At 42.3% G+C, this 13,001-nt stretch overlaps 1 protein-coding gene and 6 non-coding genes across 7 annotated transcripts in view; all 7 read right to left on the reverse strand.

The window, feature by feature from the left end:
• The window catches only part of LOC125994407 (netrin receptor UNC5C), a 143,840-nt gene extending 132,066 nt beyond the window's left edge, over positions 1–11,774 (reverse strand). Inside the window, exon 1 of the mRNA XM_049763742.2 lies at positions 11,587–11,774. The gene's annotated coding sequence lies outside the window, so the exon portion shown is untranslated. The remainder of the gene's footprint in view (positions 1–11,586) is intronic.
• Positions 11,775–12,148: 374 nt separating this feature from the next.
• On the reverse strand, positions 12,149–12,230 carry trnas-uga (transfer RNA serine (anticodon UGA)). Its single transcript has one exon. It is a non-coding gene; the product is annotated as a tRNA-Ser (tRNA).
• An 83-nt stretch (positions 12,231–12,313) lies between these two features.
• Positions 12,314–12,395, reverse strand: trnas-uga (transfer RNA serine (anticodon UGA)). Its single transcript has one exon. It is a non-coding gene; the product is annotated as a tRNA-Ser (tRNA).
• Positions 12,396–12,478: 83 nt separating this feature from the next.
• trnas-aga (transfer RNA serine (anticodon AGA)) lies at positions 12,479–12,560 on the reverse strand. Its single transcript has one exon. It is a non-coding gene; the product is annotated as a tRNA-Ser (tRNA).
• Positions 12,561–12,637: 77 nt separating this feature from the next.
• trnas-aga (transfer RNA serine (anticodon AGA)) lies at positions 12,638–12,719 on the reverse strand. The gene has a single exon. It is a non-coding gene; the product is annotated as a tRNA-Ser (tRNA).
• Positions 12,720–12,802: 83 nt separating this feature from the next.
• On the reverse strand, positions 12,803–12,884 carry trnas-aga (transfer RNA serine (anticodon AGA)). The gene has a single exon. It is a non-coding gene; the product is annotated as a tRNA-Ser (tRNA).
• Positions 12,885–12,967: 83 nt separating this feature from the next.
• The window catches only part of trnas-uga (transfer RNA serine (anticodon UGA)), an 82-nt gene continuing 48 nt past the window's right edge, over positions 12,968–13,001 (reverse strand). The window contains exon 1 of the tRNA in view: positions 12,968–13,001. This exon is cut by the window's right edge and continues 48 nt beyond it. This is a non-coding gene — a tRNA (tRNA-Ser).

Consider the following 13,001-nt stretch of genomic DNA (forward strand, 5'->3'; position numbering starts at 1 on the left):
CTTAACAAATGTAATAGAGCAGACGCCGATTTAAGGTTTATAATTACCAGGATCAATTTTCTGGAATAGTTAACACATCACTTTGTCGAAGACTGTTAATCCAAATTATTTTTTTTTGGGGTAACATGAAGAAAGTTGAGTCAAAGTCTATTATCATTGTCAACTTTCTGAATTAGAGTGAATTGACCCTTTGTCTCCACCTCACAACCAAAAAGACAAATTGGAAACCACATTAGTGTTTCAAGTCTCGATTTTTGAGGAGAAGGGTTGGAATACTGAAGAGGGAAATGTATGGATTTTAGAAATAATTTAAAAAAACTCTTAGAAAAGAAGTTGTGTATTTAGGCAAAATAAAATCGTGCATTAGGAAAAAAAATAGACTTTTTAAAACAAGTCTTCTCAAAAGTATGACCTAATGCTCCAAAAATCATTTTCTCTCTCTTGGAAATATACAGCCATTTCATACTGTCATTATACGCGTTTTTTTTTTTTTTTTTGTCCGCCTGACTCACTTGTACAAAAGTTTTTCTGTTCAACATAACCATCTAAACATTTACGGAAGGTAACCAAATCCTTTTGGTCTATATTCACTGATTACGTGTCAGCTTTCACATAGCATGACGAATCGGAGGAGAACGCTTCGCAAACAGTCAGATGACATGCGGCATTGAAAAGAATCAAAACAAGAAACAGAAAAGACTCAGCGTGTGTGCGTATGCGCGTAAAGGCTTTGCTCAAAAGCCACGGGCGAAACTTTTGACGACAGCTGCCTGGCAATTTGTTTCATTGGGCTCACAATCTGCCTCTCTTCACAAATGCCGTTTGCGTACGCAGCTCTATTAATGTTGGAGCTCCAGGCGATGAAGCTGCAACTATTTTCTTTGCTTCTATGTTTGCTAGCTTTGTAATGAGATGGTAAAAAGTGACGATTTGGGTGTGAGCGTGTGGCAACACAAGAAAGGTCATTTGAAACCAGCTACTTCCGAAATTGGTCAAATTACCGCAGTGTTTCAATCAGCTCTTTTTGTTCAACCGGTAGAACGTTTTCAAGTCAACCATTAACTTGATTGGCTGGTGAACGATATGACGAAATGTATCGCAAATGGTTTTCGGAGTCCTGGTTTGAAAACCGATCTAACGCCATTGGGTAAAAACACATTCTGTGCTCCCTACCCTGGTCTTCCCCTCTCAAGCGGCACTTATCAGCGAGGGTGCAGGCACGGAGACCGACCGCCTGGCGAGCGGCGTCCGCGGGCCCCCGCCCGACCTCCCGCCTGCCCGCTTCCTCTCTCCTCGCACCTCCAGGTCAAACACGGCTGGGGGTGGGATTTAGCAATTGCTGTGTCATCCTGAAGACACACTGACATTCACGAACAGGAACTGTGAGGGTTGATCCACAGTATAAGTGCTCGTATAGAATATAGAGAACATATACCGTCACTGTCCGCACAGGCCCATTTCTATCACAGTTAGCTAGCTAGCTAACTAGCGCCACAAAAATGCATCTTTCTTGGATGCCCCTGATTTTATGTATAGCTCAGTGTCATTTAAATTTTCAAGGGAGGAGAGGAGGCCATGCTTTGAATGTGCCAGAGAGAAAAAAGAAGTCCTGAAAGCCAGTTAGCTCGCAAGCTAGCTGGTGGCTTGCGCCTCATGTTTTGGCGTGGAAAGCCAGTTCCTCTCTCTGTGTGCCTCAATCACTTTCGTTGATTTGAGGGCCCACATGATTGCTGTTATATTTTGTGCAACTTCATATGTTTCACACCCAATTTTCAAAATGTTCATTATCTGGGTCATTTAGCATTGAAAGGTTTCAGTGAACATAAATTGGCTAAATCATTGCAGTATTGCACTTCGAGTACGATGCAGAGCACTTCTGTTTTCATTAAAAAAAAAGGGAAATGAGAAAAAAAATGAGTTTTTAATTAATTGCCCTGCAATGATTGTTGCCGCGTTTGTAAATGTGTGTGTGGATATACAACTATGCTGTCTGCTTCATCACAGTCGGGTCAACAGGAAGACGTTGCTGCATATTTATGGAATTACCAATTTATGAAAATGGAACATGAGTCAGCCACAGGATGAAAGAGCTGCCAACCTCCTCGGCATCAGAGCAACCAATGTCAAATGTTAAGTAACAGTAACACACGTTCAACCTCCCAAACAAACTTTGTACTAATCTTCCTTCATGTGCTCGCCTTGAGAGTCTCACAGCGTTTCACGTTTGCGCACCACCGATAGCATTATTAGAATAATGCATGACGCCCGCAGCACTATCGTGTACGTGATGTACAGTGTGATTAAACAAATCCATCAGCCCGGCGGCATGTTGATGTCCTCGTTCAGCTACCCGCACGATGCATTAAGTGACAAATTACGCGGCGCAACTTAAACTTCCTGACAATTTATCCCATAATAAAAATGATAATTTTTCAAAATGGCCACCAAACTATAAGTAGTAAATCAAGCATATTAAACAACTCGCAGTGTTCCATAAAACGCCGACCAAAGCGGTAAAGACGAGCCGGCTGTAGATGCTGTTTCTATGGCGACGTATACTCAAGAAGCAGACCTCTGACATTTGCATAAAAATATAATAACGAGCGACGCGTCGTGCTTTGAGTTTATTGTTGGAAAATTGCGGTTTACATACTACATCGTCAGCATCGGCAAAGCAGAGCATAAAATTTGACAATGGCATCTGCGCTGCAATGATTTGCTGTACGGATATTATGGAATATAGAAATAAATTAAGATCAAATGTCCACTAAAAAGTTTGATAAAAATGCTCCTTTAAGTGACCAGCATGGTTGAAAGAGGCGTGATAGGTTAGGGTTAGGGTTAGGGTTAGGGTGGTAACGTTTGGCAATTAAGGGGCGGGGTCAGTTGAGCCTCGTAAAGTCATTAAAAAGATGCTGAGGGAGTTGTGTTGGAAAGTCACAAATATTAAAAAGTGTCCGAGATTGCAATGCTAAATATTTCCTAGTTTTTTGTATCATTATTTATTTATTTTTTTACATTTAATGGCTCAACATGTTTCCTGTGCCTTCAGCCAAGAGGATGTCAAAACGTCCTACTTCCCTGGGGTTTTATAGAACGCATTAAGTCAAACTGTTGTTTTGTATATTTGTCAGAAAAGGATATAAAGTAGCAGCCTGAATTCAGATTCGACACGGGGATTTAGCTGCAATGTGAAAACACACAAATAGCCCGTCAAAACACAGTATACACTTCAGAGTTGGTTTTTAAGCAATGCGGAGTTAAGACACTTTCATCAGATGAAATATTTCATAGTTAAGTTTTTTTTTTTTTTTTCTAGTTGTAATTTTTCCCCGCTTGATTGTTTTTCAGTATTAAATGTATTGCCTTTATTGGCTATAAAAGACAGCTATCTCTTTTTTTCTGGGGGACCGACTCGGGTTGAACCGACTCTTCACTGCCATGAATCGCAAGTGGACTTTCATTGAACACTCTCACTCACCCTGACGAGCTTACTAAAAAAAAAAATGTCTGAAACAGAACTGACTGGAATGTCTTCTGCTTCCTGCGGGCTCTACAAGGCGTCACCTTGAGAATCACACAAGGACTTGGTGACCAGCTAAAAAGAGTCAACGTGCAAATGGTTGAGGGATCTTTGGGACGTTTTGAGTGGCTACTTCACTCCTATTTTACGACCAATCGATCACGGGGTGCGAAAGAAACACTCGGTGCAATGCCGTGTGCGTAATCCGATGCGGCTCAGGGGGTACACGCAGATGTACTTTGGAGGTGTGAAATATCCCAAAGCACAAACAAGGAGGAGAGGCTCTGAAGAACGACCAGAAGTTGGGGAGGGGTGGGGGGGGACACATGGCGGAGAATAGTAATACTTTTAGAGAAGGGCAAGAAGTTCTGCTGTGACAAGATGTCATTTTTTCTTAGAAAAGCACAACTGCTAATTATTCTTCACATCTGTCTTCATGCTTTCATCGTCACGGGAGTTACGGGAAGCTTACGGTACCTTCAAACCACGACGCCGAGTGCCTTTCCCAGGCGGAATAGATGACAGTTCATTCCCATCTGTTGACATCATAAGAACCTTGGTTGGAAGTTGAAACTTTAATTAACTGGTTTATTGAGCTAGATACCATCACCTGAATGACATCGACCGACGAGAATCTCCGAAAGCCCTCGTTACGTAATTTCTATCATAAGATAGAAATCAGATCGAAAGTACCAAACTCTTTGATGCCAGAGTTGCTCAAAATTCAAGAGGGCAAACAACTAATTTTTTTCTGGCAATAAATCAATCTCATGTCGGCAGACCCAAACGACAGATGACGAAAGACTGATAATCGACAATTAAAAAACAACCGTTTAAAATCGAATTACAGCAGAAAAAAAAAAGGTACTTTCACGTCGGCGGTCCGAACGCTTAGCTCTGCATTTGTCGATAAGCTCCGTATTTTGCTCGTTAACCTTCGTCTAAGATAGCAAATAACCAAAACATCAAAGCTTTTTCACCCCATCTTTTTTAATGAGTTTGTGCATCAATACAAAATGATAAAAACATGTCCCACCCCGAGTTCACTCCGCTCTGTGATGGTGGTCGTGTTTTGCATGTACAACAGCCTCCCTCATGCAGTATGTAACTTGATAATGTACAAAATTTATCACACGGCTAAGAGCCTTTATTCTGTCTCCTTAGACAGACTCATCCATTATGCAGAGATCCATAATTTCCAGGCGAGAGAGAGAGAGCAGCACCCAACGAGCAAGATCAGATAGTCCGTGAAATCTGCAGTAATTACGTGGATTAATGAATCGGAGGGCCAATCCCAAAAATGGAGATTAATTCATGTGACGTGGCCATCATGTTGTATATTTATCAACGTCAAGACGGTGTTTTATGCGCATGCCGTGGGTCTCGCTAGCTAATAAAAGGATAATGCGTGTCATTTACACAGCGACAGATCATCGAGAGGAAGAAGTGACGGCAGAGAGCCTGTTAGAAAGTAATCCTTTGGTTTTAGACGGGATTTAATTAGAATCAGTCTTCAGCAAAGATGTGATTTATGAGGCTTGTATGCTAATACGTGACTGCATGTTGGCATGTGTGACAGCTTAGTATGCAAAGTTAAGCAGAACAACGCTACTTACTTACTTGAAGTACCAATCAGAATATTTTGTTCCGCCAGTCCGGCTGTGGGGTTTATTTATTGGATATGGTGCAAGGCTTTTATTTCGTACAAGCACATGTCTTTAATATGATTTTTTTTTTTGTGTATATACGGATGAAATATAAATGCACGTACCTCCAAACCTCAAATTTGATTCAGGTCATTTTATAAACCTGGCTAATGTAATTTTGGAACACAATTTGTGCTGCAACTTATTGACGTCGTCAAGTGACCGCGACAAACTGTATGGTGACTCAGTCAAGTGACTTGGCTAGTAACTTAGAATACTGACTGAACCGAGGATGCTTAGTTAGGCGTCATTTGAAGTTTACAGTAGGTGACATCTACGGTGACTTTCCTTTTCACTAACCAAAAGGTCATTTTTTGCTCGGAACTCATTTGCACATCTGCCGTGATAAAATTGAGCTAATTTCATTATCACGCCATGTTAACACGTCACAATACCAAATCAAGTCAAAAATCACCTTTCTAAGTCACAGTTCAAGGTTGCGTTTGTGTCGAGTGACTTGCGTTAGAGTTACAGTAGCAAGCCTTAGCTTGCGTCGAGCATCCAATCAGCATGCAGCACAATATGACGATGGTAACCCTAAGGTCCACGGGATTCACAGTTCTGGAACTCCCCGAGGACTGACACACGTCTGTTGGGAATTTGCAGTGAGCTACAACGGTGGCATTGAATGTGTGACACATTCAAGCACAACTTCAAAGCGGCCGCAACGAATATTACCAAGTCTCCGTTTCTCCCAGGCTAGGAATTCTACCTCTCTTAATAGCACATGGCTGAATAGCTCAACACAAACAGTCTTGTCTATTATCAAAGGTTGTTTTTGTAATCGCCCTCATGCTTATCACTTGACCTGGACAGGTCACCAGCTAACTGCAGGGCTGGTGTAGACAAACAACCAAGTACGCTGACGAACCAAACAGGCATGTTTTTTGGAAAGTGAAAGTTTCCACAAAGAAATGTTCGACCAGAGATTCAAACCACCCCGACATATCGGTACAGGTTTGGTCCGGTTTGCAATCACATATTGCTCACATTTTTCTTTTGGACCACATGCCCTTGAAAGCACTCACCGTTTCTTTCCTGCCTCGCCATCAGCGCTAATTACAGCAAATGACTTTTTACTCGGGGGTAGGCCTGAAGGCTGCCTGATGTAGGCGACGTGGCGTCAATATGCATGTTAACGGCATTCCCTCTCTGTCCTTCATTAATCAAGGTAATGTAGAACCGGCGCGGGGCGGCGGATCACGGGAACACGTGTCAATTATCATCCAAACGAGGCGACCGAGCGTTAATGAGGTGTGGACGACAACATTAGCATTCGGGAGCTAAGAAGAATGCTAACTATCCGATCGTGAATATAACTCGGAAGCTTTTACAGCCGTGCCACTTGTCATGCGGCCAGGTCTGAAAGTCCGTCCTTACAAGACCGGGGCGGCGCTCGGGATTTAAAAAATGCCACTCGTTATAAATGCGAGGGGGGTGGGGGGGCACTTTTGAAGCCACATTTTCAATTTAATTTGGACTTGTCTCGCTTTGATGAAAAAAAATCTCTCAAGAATCATAAATGCTTTTACGGGAGGTCAATTTGAGCGAAGCAGATGTGCAAATGACATAATCTGGACGGCAAAGAGACACACGCCTGCCTCATGGTTGGCTCGTCTGCCCCAGTTCTGAGGTTCAGATTTTCAACGCTTCGACGCTCATCTTCCAACATAAAGGGAAACATCAACTTCAAACCAGTACAATGTACCAAACAGGCGATTTTGGCAATTCTTTTCAAACTCTAGCCAAACCCAACTGCAAGACCAATTGCAAAAACTGCAAAGGACACGGCTCATAAAGCCGAGCCATCTGCATTCCGTATAGCATCTTAAAACTATAACATAAGAGACTTAATTTGCATCATTATCATTAAACAAAATGCGCTTTATTTATTGCACGCGAGTACACGGGGAAAGAAACTGACGCAGATGCCGCCATAAAAGCCACGACGTGAAACATTATCTGCTGACGTCGAGTTAAATCTCCTTTTAATACTCGCCTTCTAATTTACATTGTCTATTACGAGTCGCTAACGACTTTGACCTTCTCCTGCGCTTCGCAAGCACGTGCATGTGTGTGCGTGGACGCGTGGTGCCGGAATGAAGGAAAGTGAGAGTGAAGGAAGGACAAGAAAAAAAAAAAAAAAGGTAGAGGAGTGTTTTAGGGCCCTGGCATTCAGCGGGGGTCATAAATCTGAGCTTTATGGGGAAATGACGGCGGATAACGTACGTAAAGGTCAGCCAATGATAGATCAAGAGGACGGACGGCGGTGCTGATGAGCCCGATTGGTTCGTTTAGACATCATCATTCTGTCGCGCACGCTGCCTGACGATTTCCTTTGTTTATCGGCACATTCCGTGTGTCAATACGCCAGCGCGGACGTTGAAATTCAAAGAAATGTGCTGTTCAAAGCGGCCGCTTGTTTCTTAAGACAAACAGGATTCAATAATAAGACGACTTGCTTTCATCCAGTGTGACACAACGTCTCACGCGCCATCCAATAATTTGACAACGACACTCCGGTAAACACCAAAGGTTGTCTTTATAATTCATGTCTTGAAGAAAATAACGAGAAATTCCATGGAGCAGACATGAAACTCAATTCAAAAGGGAAATTTCATATCAAAATGGGATTTTTTTGTCTTCCCGGGCCACATAAAATGATGTGGTGGGCCGTATCTGGCCCCCGGGCCTTGAGTTTGACACCTAGAGGAAGTCCGTCTGCCTTCACTGATGTTGAAAAAGAGAACGTTATTGTTCTGCCTGTCACTATGTGTCACAGGCATCAAAAGATGCACAAACATACATTACTAGAGGTAAATAAGAATTGTCCAAGCAGTAAATTGAAATTGCATAATTCCCCGTGGCGCATCTGATGATCTGTTATGGAAAAGTAATGTTTTGCGGCACAGTGGTTTCATGCCTTGGCATATGCGCGTAGCCCGCCCAACTACCCCATTCGCAGACACCTCTTTATCACGTAGATGCAGAGAAGCCGCTTGTTGACTCGCCTACTTCACGTGTTGGAGGAAAAAAAAAAATTATCATTTTGATGGAACGCGCTGCCGTTGTCTTTGACTCCTGCTGATGAAAACTTAAAACAGTCAGGCGCCATCTCTCTCCATCTGGGATGATAATAAAAATCACCAGAGGGAAAAAAAAATAGATTTTTAAAATGAAAAAAAAGATCATTTTATACCCCCCGATTGAGATCATGGATTTAAAAGTTATGGTGTAGGTAGAAATCGACTCCTAGGAGACAGTGGTGGCCAACTTCAAATTACGAGACACGGCTGGAGCCATTGGCTGTTAATATATGTATACAATAACACTGGCCAACAACGATTACGATGATGGTGATGAAAACCAAATATGCTTGAGAAAAAAATTAATATATATATATATATATATATATATATAATAATTAATCAATAAAAGTTAACTTGTTAAATTATGTTGACAGGTTATGTTCCTATCGCACACAATTTGACATTTCAACACCAAAAAAAATTGCAAATATTACACATTTTCTATGGTCTGTGCCTTTGAGGGGCGGGGCAAGTCTGTGCGGGAGTGTTTGGGTGTGAGATGTGGGCAATAGCAGCACTTTTATGAATGCGCTCATTGCAATTGGCTTATAGTGATCTGTCGATGTTTTGTAAATAGCTGAAAAGTTCAACAACTGTGGCTGTCCTTTTCCACGTCGGAGCATGAGAGTAAGTAAGTTAAAAAAAAAAGTGAAGTACCAGGGGGGGCGCCAATGAACCGCACTGTGTTTCCGATTCAATTTTAAGCTTTTATCTGTCATTGACTTGGCTCATAAAACTTGTTAATCAAAAGTTTGAGACAGCAGCCATAACAAATGTAATCATTGCCTCCCATCTCCTCAGCAAAGTTCGATGAGCACAAATGAGCATGTTTTGACATTTGAAAGATCCCGGAAAAACTAATTGCACATCATTTCCTCTAATAACACGGGAAACAGGCCGTCATTGATCGGAACTCAAAACACAGACAGATTATTGATTGTGCTCCTCTGCTTATGGGAAATACCAAACACTGATGTAACTTTTTTTTTTTTTTGTGGCTCGGCATGCTGTACACAACAATTCTTGGGACCACTGGTCTGCCTTCTCGTAGCGTGTTGTTGTCATATTTCTTACGCTCGCCAGCAGACTCATGTTTCATGGCCTCTGGCATGGTTTCTCTAACCTCTGCTCAATGTAACACATCTCCAAAAGTTGTGGAGTGGTGAGGCCAATTGTTTTATTTTGCCGTAGGCTCAAAACATTTTTGTTTGCGGTGCAACCAAGTTGAAAAGCAGAGAGAGAGATTGCAAGCATTGTGAAGCTGTGAATAGAGATGGTCTAAACGACCAACTCCAGCTCCTGACAACACTCATTAGGCTCCGCCCCTCACCGGCGCACCAATATTTAAAAAAATGAAATAAAAAAATCATTTTTGGGTAGGTTTCAAAGAATTTCACTGGGGAAAATTGATTTGATATATGGATACTTGTGAATTTATCGCCGGCTTTCAAGGTATTACAGGTGCTGTGTTACCTTTATGTGAACGCCACAAAGTTGGGACAGGGTGTGAAGTTTAACAACCGACATCCACTTCTCGCAACGAAAGCAATTGTTGCCGTCAGAAACGATTTAAAGACAAGACAAGATTTTACCAGACACCGGCGCCATTGATCGCGGGATACAGTGCTGTTGTTGCAATGTTGTTGGCTTCAGTTGAAAAACAAAGTCTGCTTCACGCAGAGATCCCGAATTGACCCAAAAGAGTGAAAGGATGCTGCAATGACGTAGCAGGGAATCTGTTTTTTTTTTTTTTTTTTTTGGCTTCCTATGCTGCTAAATCAATAAAGTTGTTCCCTGGTCATCACCTTTGGCCTGTAATGAAATAAGACTATCCAGAAAGGAGTGGTCACCTTCAAAAAGATAATGCACCCTGGTCTGCAGGGTACATGTGATGGACTACATCTGGAATAGCAAAAAAAGTTATAAAACTGCTAGGATTTGAAAATAAAACTATTTAGTAGACACCTATTTGTGGTTTGGCATTTAGCTTTTTTTAAATATTTGCAGCCTGATCTCTTTGCATGATTACAGTGGCTCGTATGAGTTCAAACACACACACACACACACACACACACACACCTTGCCAAGATGTCACAATGCAGTGATAAATGGGCTCTGCACCTGTGACAAAAGCACAATAGCCCAAAGAGGTACTTTCCATTTCACATCCACTCTGCATAGAAATAAACGCTACCTTCAAATAGACACCTCCTTTTCACGCATTATAAAACAAGTAGTGAGTGAAACTCAAAAGTGAAGAAATTCTACGTAACTGCTGGAACGTAGGCGGCAGACTGAAGAAATGCAGGGGAAATTTTGAAAATGAAAGAAATGTTAAACACAGCAGATACAAAAGGTACTGTGCTATTTATGCGACAAGGCATTTTCAGTTGTTCACCTCATGCCTGTCTTGGCCGACGGCAGAAATTCACACCCATTCTGACAAATCCTACAAATACGTTTACATCTCAGTCGAAACGCTTTACAAAATGTAGGGGGAAAAGAAAAAAAAAAAAACACTTGTAATCAGTGTAGTTCCAAATTTGCATCTTCACAGTCATGATCACTCGGGCAAGCAGTCACCGACAATTTCTTTCCATTGGTGTGATCGATTGCAAGTACCGATTCATCCATAAATGCCAGAGTGAGCACAATAACATCCCTCCCCAGTATTAATATTGAACACGGTGATTAATCTGCATCTAATCCATCTTTAAATAAAAAAAAGGAGCCTAATCAATACAAGAAAGATGGTTGGAAAAGTAAAGAATATTGCTTAACCACTTACGAGATGAACTATTTAATAAGAGTGGCATTCACTCTATGCATGTTTGATTTCATAATGTTCACATGAAACATTCAATAGCTCTGTGCTAATGCTAACGTGGATACCAGCGAGGATGCTGAATGCAAGTTTTACATTACAGTGGAAACTTTCATTCATCCCATAACCAAGCTCCTAAGTAAATTTACATATCTATAAAAAAATATCTATTTTGCTTGAAATGATCATATCATAATTATGGTGTGTGTTCTACTGCTAACGACAGCAAATGTTGCTTTCATAAACTTAACTTTTCCTTTTTTTTTTTTTTTTTAATTCATCAATCAGTATATATGGGGTGTTGCCTTCAGAAACAGTTGGAAAACAGACTACCCTCATGCAACTGAGCCATTGTTTCACATGTCTCAAGCCCTGACAATGCAATACATAAAACCTGACTAAACTTACGCATTCAGCGGAAATTACGATGAAACGGAGACTTACCTCGGTGACTTAAAAAGGTCCTTCTGCTATGATTAATTAAAATAAACACGCCAACCTAAGTGTAGCAAACGGTCATGGTTTTTGTCCATCGAATTTAGTCTCACATTTTTCTTGTGCTGCTTTGTGTGTCTGCCTCACTAGGAAGTGTGCCCATCGATGCTCATCTTCCCTAACCAATCAGATCCCAACACTTTGCGCCTTGTCCAAGTGTGCCTCGTTGTCTCATCAGTTGGTATTTAGTACCCTGTGCTTCATTGTTCTTGCTTCATCCAATTGCAGTTGATTGTGCTTTTCATTTATAGTCTGAGTCGAGTTAAGTCCTTACTTTAGCAAAACATTCGGTAAGTTGGACACTCACATTGGATCTCACATTCAACCATAAGATTTTAGTCCAAAACTTGGGTTGTCATCAGCAGGATTTGAACCTGGCGGGGAGACCTCAATGGACTTTGAGTTCATCGCCGTAACCACTCTGCCACAACAACTAAACCTATACAATATCCTCACACCGCCAAAATGCATGTGGCGAGGATCTAGCAAGATTCTAGCACAAAAGCTGAATCGTTGTCGGCAGGATTCGAACCTGCGCAGGGAGACCCCAATGGATTTCAAGTCCATCGCCTTAACCACTCGGCCACGACAACTCTAGAAGAATTTTCGGGTAGGGTCCTCACATGGTCAAAATGCATATGGCGAGGCTGGCAAGATTCTAACACAAAATCTGCCTCGTTGTCGGCAGGATTCGAACCTGCGCGGGGAGACCCCAATGGATTTCAAGTCCATCGCCTTAACCACTCGGCCACGTCAACTCTAGAAGAGTTTTCGGACAGGGTCCTCACATGGTCAAAATGCATATGGCGAGGCTGGCAAGATTCTAACACAAAATCTGACTCGTTGTCGGCAGGATTCGAACCTGCGCGGGGAGACCCCAATGGATTTCTAGTCCATCGCCTTAACCACTCGGCCACGACAACTCTAGAATCGGGTAGGGTCCTCACATGGTCAAAATGCATATGGCGAGGCTGGCAAGATTCTAACACAAAATCTGCCTCGTTGTCGGCAGGATTCGAACCTGCGCGGGGAGACCCCAATGGATTTCTAGTCCATCGCCTTAACCACTCGGCCACGTCAACTCTAGAAGAGTTTTCGGACAGGGTCCTCACATGGTCAAAATGCATATGGCGAGGCTGGCAAGATTCTAACACAAAATCTGACTCGTTGTCGGCAGGATTCGAACCTGCGCGGGGAGACCCCAATGGATTTCTAGTCCATCGCCTTAACCACTCGGCCACGACAACTCTAGAAGAGTTTTCGGGTAGGGTCCTCACATGGTCAAAATGCATATGGCGAGGCCGGCAAGATTCTAACACAAAATCTGCCTCGTTGTCGGCAGGATTCGAACCTGCGCGGGGAGA

Source organism: Syngnathus scovelli, chromosome 3 (genome assembly GCF_024217435.2).
Source record: "Syngnathus scovelli strain Florida chromosome 3, RoL_Ssco_1.2, whole genome shotgun sequence".
Lineage (NCBI taxonomy): Eukaryota > Metazoa > Chordata > Actinopteri > Syngnathiformes > Syngnathidae > Syngnathus > Syngnathus scovelli.